Below are 19040 nucleotides of genomic sequence, written 5' to 3'. Positions count from 1 at the left end.
AACTAAGGGAGGATGGGCTGCCTCCTCCCCATAATTTGCGCACTCAAGGCGCACTGGTTAAGCCCAGATATGCATAACTTCAGAAGATTTCTTGCATGAAATTCCTTCACAACAACATATGATCTAGATCAGGGCAGAGCCTCTGAGAGGAATTTTATCAGGGGCTACAAAGTTTCTTTTGGGCCCCTTCCCAAAGAGGGAGTGAGTGAAACAGAGTGGGGGGATGGCAAGGGGGGGTGGGCAGATTGGAGGCAAAACAGGCAAGGGGAAAGTGGCAACAGCCGAAATAATCTTTGGAGCCCAGGTGTACCAGTCTTCCCAATGCAGAACTCAGGTCTGCCTGCCTGCCTGCCCAGAGTTGGCAGCTAGATATGGAAAACCAAACACACTCCCAAGTCTCTCTAAAACCTTTCAAATGTAGAAAATCATTGCAGGAGATTAGTATCATCGTGTTTAGGCTCACACTAGAATGGAAAGTGTCCTGTGTACACTGTGCACTTCTGCAGCAGCTGCAGTCCCACAGCTGTGTCCCTGAGCTCCTCTACACACCTTCATGGTTAGCAGATCCACAAACTAAAGAGCTACTGTAGCAGGCCAATTTCCTCCCAGATGTGACACTGTCTATGAATGTATGCATTCCTGGGCCTGGTGTGAAACTGGAAAATGGAAGATCCCAGGAAATTTCTGGGACCCCTTCTTTGGCTCCCGAGCCACCTTTCTGACCTTAGGCCTGGGTGCAAATTACCCCCTTTACCCCCCCCCCCCAGGCCCTGGATCAGGGGTGTCAAACATAAGGCCCATAGGGCAAATGCAGTTCCAGAAGCATTTTATCTGGTGCCTGTCATAATTGGGCTCTCCCAGCTTGATAATTAGGTTCTCTTACATCTTGAAAATATGAACAAGATTTGCACATTTTCTGTTTTGTCATTTGCAGCTAATGGGAGAACAAAGTGCTTATTTCTGGCCATCGTCTGCTTGATGATGTCACTTTCTGCTTAATGACGTCACTTCCAGCTCTCAGCAGACAGTATGAATACTGACTTCAGCCCACTGTATGAAATGAGTTTGACACCCAAGTCTAGATATATGAATTGGGAATCTACAGAAAGAAAATAAAGTTACATTGCAGTATGTGTGCATTCTAGAACATTCTATGGAACATGTTGCCTTTTCTTCTATCTATTCTCTTTCTGACTTGTACAGAATTAATACAATGGGGGATCAATAATGATTAAATTGCTATATGTCAAGGTAATCAATCGGAACTTTTTGGAGGTAATGGGATAATTTTTTTTCTATCACATTACCTTAAAAAAACTTAAGTAAAAATTGGGTATTGGTAATATGATTGTTATGTTATAGGTTTGACATTTGTGTTTTCCACAATATGAAACGTCAATAAGTAGAAAGTTTAAAAGAGCTGAATTGTAGCAAAGAGATCAAAGGTTGATTCAATAGTTTTGAGAAAGGCACCCTTCTTAGGAATTGTACAATTTAAATCCAAAAGGCTAATGCTTAATTGGAAAATTCATTTTTACCCAAAGAATTGAGTTGTTCGTCTTTTGGTTCATCATTCAATATTTCCCCCTCCCCCCCGAGTGCAATAGTTTTATGATTTTTCCAGAGGATATTTCATCTAATTTCCATTTGGATTAGCTGGTTCTCTGCGCTTGAATTTCAAGTTTAAAGGAACCATTTGATTTTTAATAACTTTTGTGCGCAGTGCTCCGTTGAGTTTGGATTTTTGGACCCAGAACTACTTTTCCATAAGGTGATTTTTTTTTTTAGTAAATCCCTGTGTGTCAAAGTAAGATAAACACACATCACTGAGTTTGTTATTGCAATTAAATTATTGGATTTTTACATCTGAATATATTTTGAGCATTGGAAAGCATGAAGAGGCTGTTTTCTCCTATTGGTCATACATACTTTTGTAACACTCCAAGACTTGAAAATAAGTCTCTCTGTATTCTTAGATCTTGGAGACTATTAAAATGCCATGCATTTCAAAATATACGCAGCCAATCCAGGAATGCAAAATCTCTTCAAAGGAAGCGCTAAGCCAAACTTTTAGAGCATCCTTCTCCTCAGATCCTGTGCTCTCAGACAAATATAGATTTTGGTTTCTGTAATAAATAGGTAATTTTGATTTTTCTGCCTCCCCCTATGCACCTTGATCTCTCTCCTCTCTCTCTCCCTTTACTCTCCTTTAATTTATTTCACAAAAATGCATGTTATACTACGGATATAGCAATATATTTCAACACAGAAATCCACAGCATAGACTCACTGAGAAGCCTTGAGCAAAAAAACCTGTCCCTCAGTTTCATCCCTTCATTACTCCCCTAGGAGCTGAGGCTGATGGCCCAGTCCTATCCAGCTTTCCAGCACGGATGCAGCCGCAACGCAGCCCCAAGATAAGGGAACAAATGTACTCTTACCTTGAGGAGGCCTCCACGACTGGTTCCCCACTGCTGGATGCAGCCCGTGCCACATTGGCATGGCTGTATCGACGCTGGAAAGTTGGATATGATCTTAGCTAGGGCCACCTGAGGGTCTTACCTAGTCAGTTCATGGCAGAGGCAAGTGGGTGCCCAACTGCCACCAGATCCACCACCCCACCACACCTCCACTTCCTTCCCCCAACATGCCCCATTACTCCTCCTCCCCAATCACAAACCATCCCCCTACACCAGCTTACTTGCTCCAGTGTAGCCTGCGAGCCACAGAAGCAGTGGCTTGGAAATGGCCACTGGTGGCTCACTGTGTGTGCCACCACAAAGCATTTTTTGACATTGGGACTCTGTCCCTCTTGCTTTTGGTAGCCCATAGGACTGGACTGTGAGCCCTTGCGCACACCAGCTCTCACTAATAGTAAGTAATAATAGTTCTGAAGGAAACATGGGTAGGTGAAGGATTCAGATGCTATTGACCAGATATCTCTTAGCTTGAAAGTATTCCCTGACCCACACATTAGTAAATGATTTCCCATATAAGAAAACTGGGTCAAACTGGCTTTGTTGGCCAGTTAGCTGCCTCCGCAAGAGGGGAGCATTTGGATTTCACTGTTTTCTAAGTTTAATGTAAATCTAAATTAGATTGGAAATATGAGTCAGTTCAACGTGCTTGATTTGCCTGCCTCTCTGTTTCTTCTTACTTTGTCTGTAGCCATGATCATTGACCAAGCAGCCTTTTAAACAGTGGAGTCTTTTGCATCCTATCATATTGTTCAGTGAAACACTCTGGACCTTTTTTGTATTTGAATAGTACTCATGGGAACCTGAGTGTCAAACAGTATCCAGTATTCTACTCCTGGAAGCATCTGGTTTCTTAACTGGTTCCCCAGACACTACTGTGTTGCAGGAAAGCAAAGATGGCAGGTGCCAATGCATTGAGGGCTCCCATGGCACTTGGCCAGGGACCTTCATTGACCCCGAGCCAAAAGAGATGGTATGCTTGCAATTGCTGGCCAACTTTTCCATCAATTACTGCTTTGCTCAGATTATGTCAATTGTAAGAAATTCAGTGAGGAACTTACCCACAGCTTTAACAAATACACTGGGTTATAAACAGAGTCAAGAAGTACATTGCACTTCACAGAAGAATGAGATCTTCATGGTTACATTGGTAGAAGAAAACAGAGCATGACAGGAGAGAGCTGCATATTTTCTATGCATATTCCTTGCGCTATTCTGCTTCTACTTTTGCTATACGATATGGAGGTTTGTTGCCAGCAAACTGTTTCAGATGATGGGAAAAGTTATTTCATAATCTCTCTGCTACTCGCTTGCTAACTGACCTTGCCAACATTTACCAGGATTTTTCTTTTCCTTATTTGTGTCACTCCAACTTCTGTTGGGCTTCTGAAAAGTTACCTTGCCAAAAGCAGAAAAAAAGAGACTTACAGCCCAGTCCTGTTAATCCACAGTAGCTGCAATGTCACAAGCAGAGAGGACATGGTAGCACTCTGTGGCTAGTAAGCAAGCAAGACTCAGAGCCCTGCCAAGAAACTCTCCCTCCAGCCCCTTATGGTAGCTGATGACGGGTTGCACTGGTTTCTGTGATTCTGATGGACCTGAAAAGTTCACACCATGTTGGACAAGGGAAACTGGGGCAGGCCACCGGTTGTGCAGTCACCAGTGAGTGACATCAGTGAGTGTCCTATCTTGTGCAATGGCTCTGTAAATCGTTTCAAGCCAATGTTTGCTCTTTTAATGACTATGCATATTAAGTTGTGTTTTATTCGCTTGCTTTGCAAATCCCTGCACAATACCGTTTTCAGAAGTTTCAGGCAGAACTGAGTTAGAAAACTCTTATCAGCCATCGCAGCGGTCTCCAAATGTGGTCACGTCTATGGCGTGGACATCTTGGTACAAAGCCTGCTGGGACGTGGGCCATAGACACAACTGCCCAGTGTGTCCCTATCCCCACATGGTTGAAGAATGAAGTGGCAGAACAACGGAACAGTAAATGCAGCTCACAGATGGGAGGGATTTCGGCGAACGCCAGATCCAGTCAGCGGGCCAGGGTCTGGTGAGCCCTGATCTACAGTTTAACATGCAGTCCATAGGAGCATTCACAGGTTACATTACCATAATAAATCACCATAATACTTTGTTGGAAAAGAACCTAGAATATTTTAGGTGCCGTGCATAACATACCCAAGTCTCTGAACACAATCTAAAGGGCACAGTTTTAAGGAGAGGGTGCATGAGCTAAGCAGTTAGCAAGCCATTCCTATGCTCTCAAAGCCCTGGTGTCGGGATAATGGTGGTGGATCCCAGGTTGGCAATGCCAGCAGAGTGGGAAGGTGAGTGGTTGGGCCAGTTCTTAGCCAGTCTCATAGCTCTAAATATGCAAAGCACCAACCTCACCCAGGACTGCCCTGTTGCCAGTGATATAAAAGCCTGCTCTAGCAAGCCTGGGGTAGATGACCAGCTGGAAACTAACTCAGCAGAGCCAACAGTACCATCAACAGTACCATCAACAGGTGGTACCTCAGCCTCATCCCAGTCAGGCAACATCCTTCACCCCCACAAAGGGTCAGTTGGCCTTGGGGTTGGTGTCAGGGGCACACAGCTGGCTCAGGCCACCACCAGTCGATAGGCCCTAATTGGGATTGTGGCATTGGTGTGGTGGCTCAGACTGGCGAAGAATCAGTGTACATACCTTGGAAGCTGGCCTGGGAAGATGAAAGCCACTTGTGAGATGACCTCGCCCCAGTGGACAGCCCGGTCTTGGACCGTGTCCTGACTTGGAGCCATACTGGGACTGAGAGTTGACAGGAGGTGAATGAGAGTCAACCAACCCTGCCCAGGGTCTCAGACAGAGGTGGCCATTCCCCAGTGATGCAACCAGGGTTCTCCATCAAAAACCCATTTGTGTTGCACCCTTGCTTCATGTGTTGGATTAGATGGCCAACCCCCAGGTATGTTCAGCCCAAACCCCTTTGACATCCTACTTCCTCCGTTGGAGAGCAACCACCACAGATGTGACCCTTGGGACTTGTAGTCTTCTGCTACTGCATCAGGCTGCATGCCAGCAATGGTAAGAGACTACAATCCCTCAAAACCAATGTGTGTTTCCCTTTACTACGGGCAGTAGTGCTACTGTATTACTTGAAGGTCAAAGTGAGGTTCTCGGAGAACATCCATATATTTGAAACGGCAAACTGAGAGCCTGGATATATTCAGGAAGAGAGAAGAATTTGGGGATTTTCTCCCACGAATTCCATCAACGTTCATACCGACAGCCTCATATCAGTGGTCCTTTCTGCTAATACATGAAGCTATACCAGCCAGCTAGTCCTCCAGGTCCACTTCTTTGGAATGCTAACTTTCAGCCCAAAGTGAAATTTTACAGCTGAGTTATCAAAGCCCTGAAAGAGGCCGCTTGGAACAGAAATGTGAAGAAATCGTTCAACTCTGCCAGTAGCAGTGCGTGATGCCATATCATACGCTCGGAAACATCTGAGGCAAGGACAGCTGTGGTGGCAACTACTTACCATACCTCCGCAACACATGAAATGAAAAGCCTTTTTGAAGATGGTGGGGGGAAAAAAATCATATATATATATATATATATATATATATATATATATATATATATATATATATATATATATATATATGATTTTTTTCCCCCCACCATCTTCAAAAAGGCTTTTCATATATATAAAGTGCAATACTGAATACTAAAAAGTTTTTCTTGGGGGCTACAGGACTAATGCAAATTGAACACTGATAGGAAACAGCAGGAGGAGGCTTAGATTAAGGCGCCAGAGGGCCAGAAAAGTTTAGTTACAACCACTCTTTCCAGCTCAGCTGAACAGGATTTGTGTGGCTGACATTTGAAGAAGGAAAAGAAAAAGAGGCGCTGTAAGAAAATAGGAAAAATAATGCAGAAAATTGCTAGTTTCAAGAGATGTCAGGAATGAATAGGGGAGTGTTCAAATGGCCTTGTTGATCTGTTTTGCCTGTGCTTCCAACATGATTTTCCAGTTGTTCTTACACTTGGTTTAATCAAGTTTTCCAGGTTGGACTTCGGTCTCACTCCAGGCTCAGTAGGCTCAGTATGGTAGGAGAGAGTGTTAACAAAAAGCAGCAAAGAAGGAAGTGGTGGAGGTGGTGACTTGGGTGTCACATGCTTATGATTGGGGGGATTTGGGGTTTTTTTTCTAGACAAGAGGTGCCCAAACCCCAGCCCTCAGGACTTGCGGCCCTCGAGGACTCCCAATCCGGCTCTCAGGGATCCCCCAGTCTCCAATGAGCCTCTGGCCCTCCAGAGACTTGCTGGAGCCTGCACTGGCCTGTTGCAACTGCTCTCAGTCTGACAGCCAACTGCTTGACCTCTTGCTTGAGCTGTGGGACGAGGGCTCCCTCCACTGCTTGCTGTTTCACATCTGTGATGCAGCACCGGTAGCAAGAGAAAGGCCGGCCTTACTTTGTGCAAGCCTTTTATAGACTTTGAGCTATTGCAGAACCTTCATTCATTCATGTAAGTTCCATCTCTAATATATTCATTTATGTAAATTTATTCAAATTTGAAATGTAAATTGATTGGGTTTTTTTTCCTGGCCCCCAACACAGTGTCAGAGAGATAATGTGGCCCTCCTACCAAAAAGTTTGGACACCCCTGTACTAGACTATTCAATGATAGGTTCCCATGTATGTCTTCAGAATTGTGGATTTTGGGGCAGACAAAGTGGAAAATGATGACTATTTTGATGCAGGCTTTCACAGTTTTGAAGGTGATACTGTATAAAGGCATAGAGATGCATAAGCATCCCAGTATTCCACATTAACAAAGTTAAGCTTTTGCATATATTTCAAGCTCAAGTCAAGAGCTGAGGGGTTAAAGCAGTTCCACATGTAGTCGACTGATTTTTTGTGTGTGTGGAGAGCTCTAAGCTGCAATCCTATCCACACTTCACCTGGAGTAAGCCCCATTGACTACAATGGAATTTACTTCTGAGTAGATATGGATAGGATTGGGCACCTAGAGGAACAAGGAATGATCTGCATCCATTGTTATATGAAGTGGGGTCGCCAGCACGGGCACCCCTGGGTGGGTGTCACCCCCACGCATCATGCAACACCCTACACTTACCCCTATGCCACACCCGGAAGTGATTCAGCAGTGGTATGATGATGTCATCGTGTCATTGCACACACCACCAAATTGCTTCAGGACAGCCATTTCTGACCGTGTGGAGCCTTGGAGAGATTAGGGCCCCTGTCTTATGGAAGACAAAGGAGTTTCTGCACATCGCTGCAAGAACAGCAACAATATCTGCATATAATGTGTGCATAGTGTGCAGCTTTTTGTCATTTAAATCACCCCCCAAAGAGGGGAAAACATAAATATGAAGTTGGATTACGTAACTAATCTCAAACTCCTATAAATCTTTTTATTAAAACATTTGCTTATAGCCGCTTTCGCACTGCTTGCCCAAATTGATGAAAATGAACACAATTTGTTAGACATTTGGATCTTGTGTTGTTGTTTTTTTGGTACATGATAAATCAAAGCATAGGCACCTGTGCAATCAAAACACTGTTAAAAAGAACTCCTTCAATTTGAGTCTCATGCAGTATATTTGTTTAAAATGCTCAATAACTTACTGGTTAATTGCTTGTTTAAACCAACTCTGTCTGCCAAGCATCCTGCTATAACTGATAGGATGTAGATCCTTTGAATATATGTGTACATGCATATGAATGGCATTTATGATTAATACAAAATTAATTTGTAGTGGGAGCAAGTAAGCCTTGTAAGATAGAACAATCTTTCAAATTGTAAAAATCCCTACGGGGATTTAATAAGCCTGCCTATGTAAACCGCCTTGAATAAAGTCTTGAATAAAGACCAAGAAAGGCGGTATATAAATACCTGTACTATTATTATTATTATTATTATTATTATTATTATTATTATTATTATTATTATTATTGTGTCATTTGTTCAAAATGATTAGCAGGGGTCATTAATCAACAGCACAAGCCTATGCACATCTACTCAGAAGTAATTCTCATTTAATTCAGTGGTTCTTACTCACAGGTAACTGTGTATTGGATTGTAGCCCAAGACATCCCTTTTTGTTCTTAATTTTATGCCAGATGGATTTTAAAAAATGCAGAAAATATATAATCAAAGTCATTTTTTTCCTTATCCTTCACTTTTCAAACAAGACTCTCTATGTGGCTTTTTTAAATCCTCAGTTCTATCTATCAAAATCCTTCAAGCTAGAGATACAGTAGTAATATAGTAATGTCCGTGATCAGTCATGTCCATGAACTTTCATGCCCTCAGTTAGGATGGATCAATACGCATATGCAAAACAGTGAGATACTTTGGTGAAATTGACAGTACATTCTAAATCTGTGTGGCCAATATTTTGTGCTGAGTCTGTTCTCATTCAGAGTTTTCTTTAGGACAGGGGCGCCCAAAACCCCGGCCCAGGGGCCACTTGTGGCCCTCGAGGCCTCACAATGCGGCCCTCACGGAGCCCCCAGTCTCTAATGAGCCTCTGGCCCTCCGGTGATTTGTTGGAGCCCACACTGGCCCGATGCAACTGCTCTCAGCTTGAGGGCAACTGTTTGACCTCTCATGTGAGCTATGGGATGAGGGCTCCTTCTACTGCTTGCTGTTTCACATCTGTGATGCAGCAGCGGCAGCAAAGGAAAGGCCGGCCTTGCTTTGTGCAAGGCCTTTTAGGCCTTGAGCTATTGCAAGACCTTCATTCATTCATATAAGTTCATCTTTAACATATTCATTTATGTAAACGTATTTAAATTTATTCAAATTTGAAATGTAAATTAATTCTTTTTCCCCGGCCTCCAACACAATGTCAGAGAGATGATGTGGCCCTCCTGCCAAAAACTTTGGACACCCCTGCTTTAGGACAATACTTTCAACAAAACATTATTTGGTAGTATTAAAAAAAACCCATAAAGAAGGGATTTTAAATTAAACATCACTGATCACAAATGAATAAAACAGTGGTTCTCAAACATTTAAGCAACAGAATCCACTTTTTTAGAACGACTATCTGTTGGGACCCACCGGAAATGATGTCATTTACCTGAATGTGATGTCAGGGCCAGAAGTGACATCATCAATTAAGGCTTCAAACTTAAGCTGTGATCAGCCAAAAGTCCCATTACTCTCTTATGCTGTTAATTTGCATAGCTCGGAATTCAAACTTTCCAGCTCGGAAGTTAAAGCAGAACATATGTCCTTCTCCATCACCCACACAGCCCTCCCCCCTTTCCAGATCCCCTCTTCCCACCTATTCAGTGCAAAACACCATGCTTCTCTCTCCCACTGGGAGCCCAACCTGCCCAGCAACTCTGTACCCTGCATTTTCAGCTCTGCATTTTCAATGGTGTCTGACCTAGGTGCTATGTGACCCACCAGAAACTGGCTTGCGGCCCACCTAGTGGATCCTGACTCATAGTTTGAACAATGCTAGAATAAAACAAAGGAACAATCACATTTCTAAAATATTTTCTACCCAACTTTTCTTTTTGCAAGAGTTATAATGGCTAGCCTTTAAAAGAGCCATAAGTTCTTTTGATGTCTTCTTTTGCTCATCTTTGGTTTTGAGTGAGTAAGATGGACACTGATGGCCAGCTGCTCCTCTCAGTATTTTATCCAGGTAACTTAAAAGATCCAATAAAATCCCACAGTCCCTGCTGAGAGTCATGTCAGTTATCTGTTAATGGTCCAGTTCATTAGTAGCCTTCAAATAACAGTGTTGGGGCATAAACCATATTCTTTTTCACAGCAGGACACTCTTTTTCTCAGTTCTGGGCGCCTGAGCCTGTTTTCTAAGGTAAAGGAATGCTCTCTGGGCATTGTGCGTTACTTAAATGACACTGAATTTTCCCAGTAGGGAGGCAAGCAGAGAGCAGTAATGTATAGAATCTGATGTCATGGCTCTAATGTTTGGTTGAAAAGAAAAGGAAACGGGAAAGGAAAACTGCAGAGAACTTTTAAGAACAATTCTTTTATATCACCTATTCAAATTGCCTGTGATCATTGTTACTGCATGTGCTCTGTATAGGCTTGCTATAATGAGCTATAGAAAGACAAAGCATGTTGCTGACATGGTGCAGATAGCTGTCTTTGCCTTTCCATCTTCAGATGAAACACAGGTAATTGCAGAAGAAAACATATTTCTAAAAGAGGCCTACATGTTTGCAGTAGGCTCATTTTTGGGTAGCTTAAATGATGCTGTGCCCAGAATGAGAAACAACTTCAACTTCCTCTTTGGAGCCTGACCCATTGCCAGCTCCAGCACAAACTCAAATCAGAGAGAGCCAGGGCACTTTGAGGGTAACTCCAAGGTTCAGGAAAGCACCCCACCCATGAAATCTGCCACATTGGAGGACCTAATGCGCCTTGACTGGATTTTCCCAAAGGAACATAAGAAGAGCACTGCTGGATCAGGTCAAAGGTCTATCTAGTCCAGCTTCCTGTATCTTACCAGATCTTTCAGGGAGCACATAAGACAACAAGATTTCTCTGTCCTATTTCCACTGCCTTGTATCTGGCATAAACATATCCTCCATAAATCTGTCCAATCCCCTTTTAAAGGCATCTAGGCCAGATGCCATTACCAGATCCTGTAGCAAGGAGTTCCACAGAGTAATTATACACTGGATAAAGAAATCAGCACTGGAACTTCCACAACCATCTACAAGGCCTTAAGAGCAGACATATCAATGTACCTGAGCTGAAGCCTACACCAGATGGTACAGTACTTACCTGGCAGTACAAGGAATTCCATTTCAGAGTCCGGTTGGGAGGAGGAATCCTTACCTAAAATACTGTCAGGATCTGAGTTCCACCAATAAGGGTGGGTTAACTGCAAAAATTTTCAGTGCTGTCTAGAACAAGAGTGTCAAACTCGTTTCTTACAGAGGGTCAAAGTTAGCATTTATACTGCCTGCTCAGAGTCGGAAGTGACATCGTTAAGCAGGTAGTGACATCATTAAGCAGATGATGGCCACAAATAAGCACTTTGTTCTCAGACAGAAACTAATTAGCTGCAAATTGCAGAAGGGAAAATGTGTAAATTTTGTTCATAATTTCAAGGTATGAGAGAGTCCAGTTATCATGCTGAGAGATTCCAATTATAACAGGGGCTGAATAAAGTGCTTTTAGGGGCTGCATCTGGCCTGCCGGCCTTATGTCTGACACCCCTGATCTAGAAGCTGCTGGTGCAATAGCCTTATGGAGAAGTTCTTCATTTCTCATTTCAAAAAGTGTCACTACCTACATGCAGGATTTTTCTATGTTTATGAACTTTTCCATGTGGGGAACATACAATCACATAGTTACGTGTTTGCAATCCCAAATGGTCTTTTTGTGAAGGGTGTGAGACAAACAGAATGTACGAACAGACAGGCAAACAGATAAAGTATCAAGCAATGAAGAGACAGCAAAGAAATTCAAAATGCTCCAAAGCAAAAACATTAATTAGCTCATTCGGTTATGTAGTGAATTTGCAACAGAAGCAAATCATGGCAAGTGGATGAGTTAATCAATATCCAAAGGTCCCAAAACCAATGATTCATCCAAAGATTTGAAATGTGGGCTTGGTAAAGCTCTGCTCAGTGATATTAGGAAGAATAATGCTTGTTGTCACAATGAAGAAATTAAAAGCAATAGTCCAGGGCAAAGCAAATGCTGGTTTTGCATCCCAGAAATTAGAAACTTCTCTATTTCTGGCAGAGGCATTGAGCGATTGTTGCCCACATCTGTCCAGAGGCAGAAAATGTATTAAAAGTGGGAATTTGTGGACGGCTTTTTCTTCTGCCCAGTGTGTATGCAATTTTTATATGTTACGTTGGAAAGATAAATTACATCTCTTCTAGCAGTAATTTACATTCTAAAAGTAACAATATTTTATTAACCATAAGCCATTAAATTATTAATTTTAGTGGCTGACAGTAAGCAGTATAAATGGCTGGGTTCCAGCAATAACATTTTATCGCTACCCAAACACAATAATACTTACAGAACACACACACACACACACACACACACACACACACACACACGCACAAGCTTGCTTAGAAGAAGCCACGGCAAACCAATCTGATCTTGCAGCCAATCTGTAAAATGTGTCAGTGATGCTCACAGTTGTTTTATAAAGTGGCAGTTTGTGTATGTGAGAAGGTTAACAGCACAATCCTATACATGTTTACTCAGAAGTAACCGCCCAATCCTTTCTCCTGCTACCCTATAGCGTGCAGCTGTGCCAACAAAGGCTGCTAGGGTGAGAGGGTGATAGGATAGCCTGCTGGGGGTCACTGGTAGCCAGCTCAAGAATTCATTGCATCCCCCCATGATAAATCTTCTCCTGTACCATATCATACAGAATTATTTACAATATCATATGCTTAGCCCAACTGACATCACTAGGGTTGGAGTAACCCCCACTATATTTATTTTTACAAAATTGCAGGTCACCCAACAAATCAGTAACCAACAAAAAACCAGTGGTCAACTTGATGGCACTCACACAACTGAGTAAGAGTTCTGCTATTAGCTCTGATACATGGAAATGAGAGCTGACTCATACTAACATCTTATCGGTTCCCTACTGTGTCATAATAACACCTCATTGCTTGGCAGTCAGGGCGCAATCCTAACTTGTGCTGGAAACAGGCAGGCCACTGGAGCTCTAATGGGGCTACTCAGATCTGTGCCACCTAAATCGGTGGCTCAAATCCAAGCAGCCTGGGACTGCTCCAGGCTGCCTGGGAACGGGGTCAGGATCCAGCATAACTGCCGGATCCTGGCCCCAATTCCCACTCTCCTATCCATGGTACCACCCGTCCTTTCCCCGCCCCAAAACACCTCCCATTTCCTCCCTGCTTCCCCATTCCCCCCCCCAGACCCCTGCATAGGCTGAGCTTTGCCAACGCAACTCCCCAGGGCCCATGTCGGTGTGAGGAGGTGCTTTACTGTACTTTTCAACACTCCTAGGCCAGCACAAGGGACTTGCATTGGCCCAAGTGCAGGTCTGGATTGTGCCCTCAGTCTCATTGGTCTGTTTTGAGTTAAGAAATCCACTTTTTGTTACATAAGGCAATTGTGTTTTACTTTTTCTGCTTAATTGGCCATAACCTCGCCAAAAAATTTTTAAATCTTGGTATTTTTGAATAATAACATCATGTTATACATCATTTGATGAGTAATTTAATCCAGAATGCAATGAAACAAACCACGTCGAAATATCTCTATTCTTTCAAAAGTTATAGCCCAAAACAACAGTGGTGGTAGGGCGATGGTGCATTACTATGCCCACTGCCCATGGCATTGCCCTGCCTACTGAATGAGAGGAGGTCCATCATGGGGTTAAGCACTGGGTGATGCAAACCCTAATGACACCACTGGACACATGCAGAAGGATCAGGTGTGAATGATTTGTGCAGAATGCTGAGAAGGTAGAGTAGATTGTAACATTTCAGACTGTAAGTGTCCCCAGGGAGTTCAATTTGGCTCTTCCCCTCCTTACAGATCTTCCAGAAGATGGTTAGATCATGTTGATTTATCTTCAAATACACCGATTTTTGTGCCCCGCATTTCAAATCGTTCTAGTGTCGTTTGGATCATTTTATTTTGTTTAAAATATTTTGAAGCCACATTAATTAATTATTAATTAATCTGTTAATTAATATTAATCTGTTGGTTTCTATAGGTGTGAATCAAAGTGCATAGCAACATTAGGGACAGACAAGAAAGCACTGCTAATGTTACTATGCTCTTCAAGTCACACCTATGGAGTGTGAATCACTCTGTCTCTATTCAGTCGCTCCTATTAATAGCTATTATTCATGTATTTCAGCATTTTCACATTAAATAGCCGCTCCTTCTGACCAGATCTATTTTAAAACAAGAAACCGATCTGAATGGAAGAGTGTGTGGGTGTCCTAATGCAAATAGTGGATTAGAAATTCTGCATATTCACCATCGTTCCATATCTTTTCAGCAGAGTAAGTTTTGATTAGCTTCAGAAAATGAAATGGGAAACATTTCATGAATCTCTTCTTTTTTTTTTTTTAAGTCTGAGTGGCATCGCACCCAATTGCTCGCTTTGTATTTTTCTTCCTGTTCATCTATACAGCCGTAATTAGAGATTCGTTACAAAACGGTGATGTCAGTATTCATTAATCTCTAATCACAAGCATAAGTAGTTTTAAAAGTTCAACTTAAATCTTGACAGCTTGGTAGTTTTCCCAGTGAGAAATGACATGTGGCTCATCTTCACAATGGTTTTTTTTGGGGGGGGGGGGGGGAGAGACTTTTTGACAGCAATTTTCTCCAAGAGTAGAAACAAAAAATAATTTACAGGGGGGAAAAAGGACACATGTAAATTCCATTTTAATACACTTCTGGTTGGTGGGATGGTGTCAGGGATCAGTGAGCTCTTGCCAGGCTGACCACTAACTAGTAGAGGCAATGGTTGCATCCAATACATCATCTGGGGGCAGATGGTGTGCCAAGAGAAGCCCAGTTGTATCCAAAGAAAGTTAGACATCATGACTCAGCACTACTAAAATCAATGAGACAAGTTAGTCATGACTTTCTGAAGTCCCATTCATTTCAATGAGACAAACAGCCCAATCCTATGGGACTTTTGCATCAGCAGATCTTGTAGCACTTCAGAGTTTCCATGATGGAGCACTGAAAGCCAAACTACAGATTCAGGGATGGAAATGGCATGACGCTCCTGGGTTTTTAAAGTACCACTTAAGAATGCAACTAGAGGTCAGATCACATAACTGAATGTTGCCTTACTTAAAATCATCTTCATCTTCATCATCATCATCATCATCATCCCAGTGCACAGAAACTGGGCATGCTGTGAATTCTTGCTATAGCGCTTTCCGAAATTCTAAAACTTATTCTCCAAATTCAAAACATTGTCAATATGCCGAAACAGCTGGTTTTCAGAATGGCGTAGTCCATGTGATTCTTCTGGACCATCAATCATAGGAACTGGCTGGATGTGGCCAGTGGTACAGCACATGATTTGCATGTAGAAGATCCAAAGTGCATGTAGGCACTTCCAGGTAGGACGGGAAAAGACCCTGCATGCAACTCTGAAGGGCTGTCATCATCAATGTAAACTATGTTGACCTAGATGGACAAGTGGCCCAGTTCAATATTATGCAGCTTCCTTTGTGACTGGTCTGCCATTTGATGCAAAGCCAACCCTTTACTACATTGTTGATCAGGCTGACAGACACAGATGCTTCTGTCTGTGTTCTGTATCCCATCCAAAGAAACAGAAACCAGCAGTTATTTTTTTGGCCTCAAAATTGCAACTGTGCTTTCAGCAAAGAGGTGTGATGGGCATTTTCATGCACAAGCATTTTCTATTCTTTTCCAAGCATTGGTTCGGAGCCTAGTTGTTGCATCTCATATTTAAGATGCCAGGTGTGACACAATGGTACTCTTTCTGTGCTTGTAATCAGATAGAGAAGCCAGCATAGTAGCTGAGATTTTCTTCTCCTCCATCAGGACTCTGCAAAAAAAAACTCCAAAAAAATGAAGGTACCAATGAAAACCTTAAAAAAAAAAAGATAAAGAAGAAAAATACTGACATAACAGTACACTGGGAAAAACACATTTCTACATTTGTTTGATAGCATAAATTGGCATCATTCCCTTCATCTGAAAAGGAAAAAAGCTCTGATGATTTGTGCAGCTTATAAATCTATCCCACAGAGTGAGAGTGGAACTTGCCTCTGTCATTCTTTTCTTGTGCCTAGATATCTTTCATGAGATTTGCTTCAGGCCTTCTGCCAAATCTTGTTGATGTCAAAACAGATGCTCTTTGATGTAAAAGGTTTCCCGATTCTGCTGAAATTCTAATAAATTAGAAAACATTTCAGAGATGAGATTTTTTTTTTTTAAGCAGTTAGGGTGGGACAACTTGAGAGTTGTGAACTTTTCTGGAAAAGGGGGCAAACGAAGTTGTTGTCCACACAGATGCCATTTGGGATGAGTAGGAGTTGCCATTCTTCCATGATTCAGACCATGCATTTGTTTGAATGTTAAATACAGTATAATTAAGGACAAGTCTTTGATGAATCTCACTATGATTCTCTACATCCTACTACAACATTTTTACCTAGATCTGAAATGGATTTACCCATAAAAATTCCCCACAATCATCTTCTGCGATTCTCTTGGTCATTGTGGATCAGAAAGGGATCATCGGTGTGATTTCAGTCTTTTCCCCCCTTCTTTTTGGAGAGCTGATGTGGTATAGTGGCTAATAGAACTAACTACAAATCAGGGTGTCCCTGGATCAAATTGTGTACCTTGGCTCAACAATCTCCAACACGCTTTCTCTTGATACTGAGCTAAACAAACGCATTGGTGGTAAAGCAGCTACCACATTTTCCAGACTCACAAAGAGAGTCTGGTCCAACAAGAAGCTGATGGAACATACCAAGATCCAGGTCTATAGAGCTTGCGTCTTGAGTACACTTCTGTACTGCAGTAAATCATGGACTCTTCGCTCACAACAGGAGAGGAAACTGAACGCTTTCCACATGTGCTGTCTCCGACGCATCCTCGGCATCACCTGGCAGGACAAAGTTCCAAACAACACAGTCCTGGAACGTGCTGGAATCCCTAGCATGTATGCAGTGCTGAAACAGAAACGCCTGCGTTTGGTCATGTCGTGAGAATGTGAGATGGCCGGATCCCAAAAGATCTCCTCTATGGAGAACTTGTGCAGGGAAAGCGCCCTGCAGGTAGACCGCAGCTGCATTACAAGGATATCTGCAAGAGGGATCTGAAGACCTTAGGAATGGACTTCAATAGATGGGAACCCTGGCCTCTGAGCGTTCCACTTGGAGGCAGGCTATGCAGCATGGCCTCTCCCAGTTTGAAGAGACACTTGCCCAACAGACTGAGGCTAAGGCCCATAGCCAGGGAGACAGACCAGGGACAGATTGCACTTGCTCCCAGTGTGGAAGGGATTGTCACTCCCGAATTGGCCTTTTTAGACACACTAGATGATGTTCCAGAACCACCATTCAGAGCACAATACCATAGTCTTTGAAGTCTGAAGGATGCCAATGATGGGGTCAAATTATACCTCTGCCACAAACTCACAAGATACCCTTAGGCAAGTCACACACTCTCATTCTGAGTTCCCTGTCTGAAAGATGAGGATAGCTAATGAACACTGCTAAGAAAGAAACAAAGAAATAATAATAATAATAATAATAATAATAATAATAATAATAATAATAATAGTACAGGTATTTCTATACCGCCTTTCTTGGTCCTCAGATTTCTCCTTAGACATTATTCAAGGCAGTTTACATAGGCAGGCAATTTAAATCCCCGTAGGGATTTTTACAATTTGAAAGAAGGTTTCTATCTTTCAAGAAACCACAACATTCAGATGTTTCTTTCTTGATCTGGTCGCACATTCTGGCCTCCATCCTCCCACGCTCAGAGCAGATGGAATAGCTTGGCTCAGCTTGTTAGCTGCTTCAAGGTTGCACGGTGCCAGTGGCCTCGAACTGGCGACCTTCGGATGTTATCTTCAGGCAAATGGAGGCTCAACCCTCTAGAACAGACCTCCTGCCCCAGAAACACCTTTAAAATGTTCAATCTCTTATATAATGACCTGAATCCCATTGTGACATTGCCAAGACTTTCAGCCCAATCCTAATATGCTCTAGCAGTGGTACCTGCCTTATAGCAGTTTCTAAAGGTGCTGCTGCAGCTTGCAAACCCATGCACTTCTGGAAATTGCCAGAGAAGCTAGCGTGGCCCTGTGCACAGCGAGGCAAGGAATGCACACCAACTCAGGTAGGTCACAGGGGGATGAAATGGGGGGGAGAGGATGGAACCAGGGAAGGCTGGAGGCAGGATGGTGGTGGGAGGGGGAGGTACTCAGCATGGGAGATTTGTGCCAGATACTACCCCCTCTAATAGCAGCCAACACACCCCCGTTCTCTCCTTGGACTTGCACTAGCAAAGAGCTGGTGCATGTCCCATTGGCAATTGGGAGGTTTACAGAGGGGTATGGGAAAATAATTTTCCTTTCCTTCCCCCCAAGCCTCTTGATCTGCAAACCCCTCCCAGCATATAGCACAGCCCTTTTTAGTGTGGCTGCATGCTATGTCAGGGAAAGGATAAGTTTGGGCTCTTACAGTCCAATCCTGAGTTGCCCAGAGCATGTGGCTGCATGGCACCAAAATGGCTCCAATGTGCAACCAGAGAGCCCATGGCGGCTCCTGGGGAAAAGGGGACTTTTGTCCCCTTCCCCCAAGTAAGGAAAGTAGTGTTACCAAAAGGGCTGTTTTATTTAGGGGAATTATTGGTTGGCAACCTATGGTTGGCAACCTTCAGTCTCAAAAGACTATGGTATAAGCCTACAGCACCCGGTATTCCCAGGCAGTCTCCCATCCAAGTACTAACCAGGCCTGACCCTGCTTAGCTTCCAAGATCAGACGAGATCAGGCATGTGCAGGGTAACAGTTGCTGCAAGG

General features: G+C 43.0%; 1 pseudogene; it reads right to left on the bottom strand.

Annotated features, from left to right (window-relative positions):
* Positions 1-18920: 18920 nt before the first annotated feature.
* LOC136654979 (5S ribosomal RNA) lies at positions 18921-19040 on the bottom strand (annotated as a pseudogene).

This window comes from Tiliqua scincoides, chromosome 5 (assembly GCF_035046505.1).
Source record: "Tiliqua scincoides isolate rTilSci1 chromosome 5, rTilSci1.hap2, whole genome shotgun sequence".
Lineage (NCBI taxonomy): Eukaryota > Metazoa > Chordata > Lepidosauria > Squamata > Scincidae > Tiliqua > Tiliqua scincoides.
This window is presented reverse-complemented; position numbering and strand designations above follow the sequence as displayed.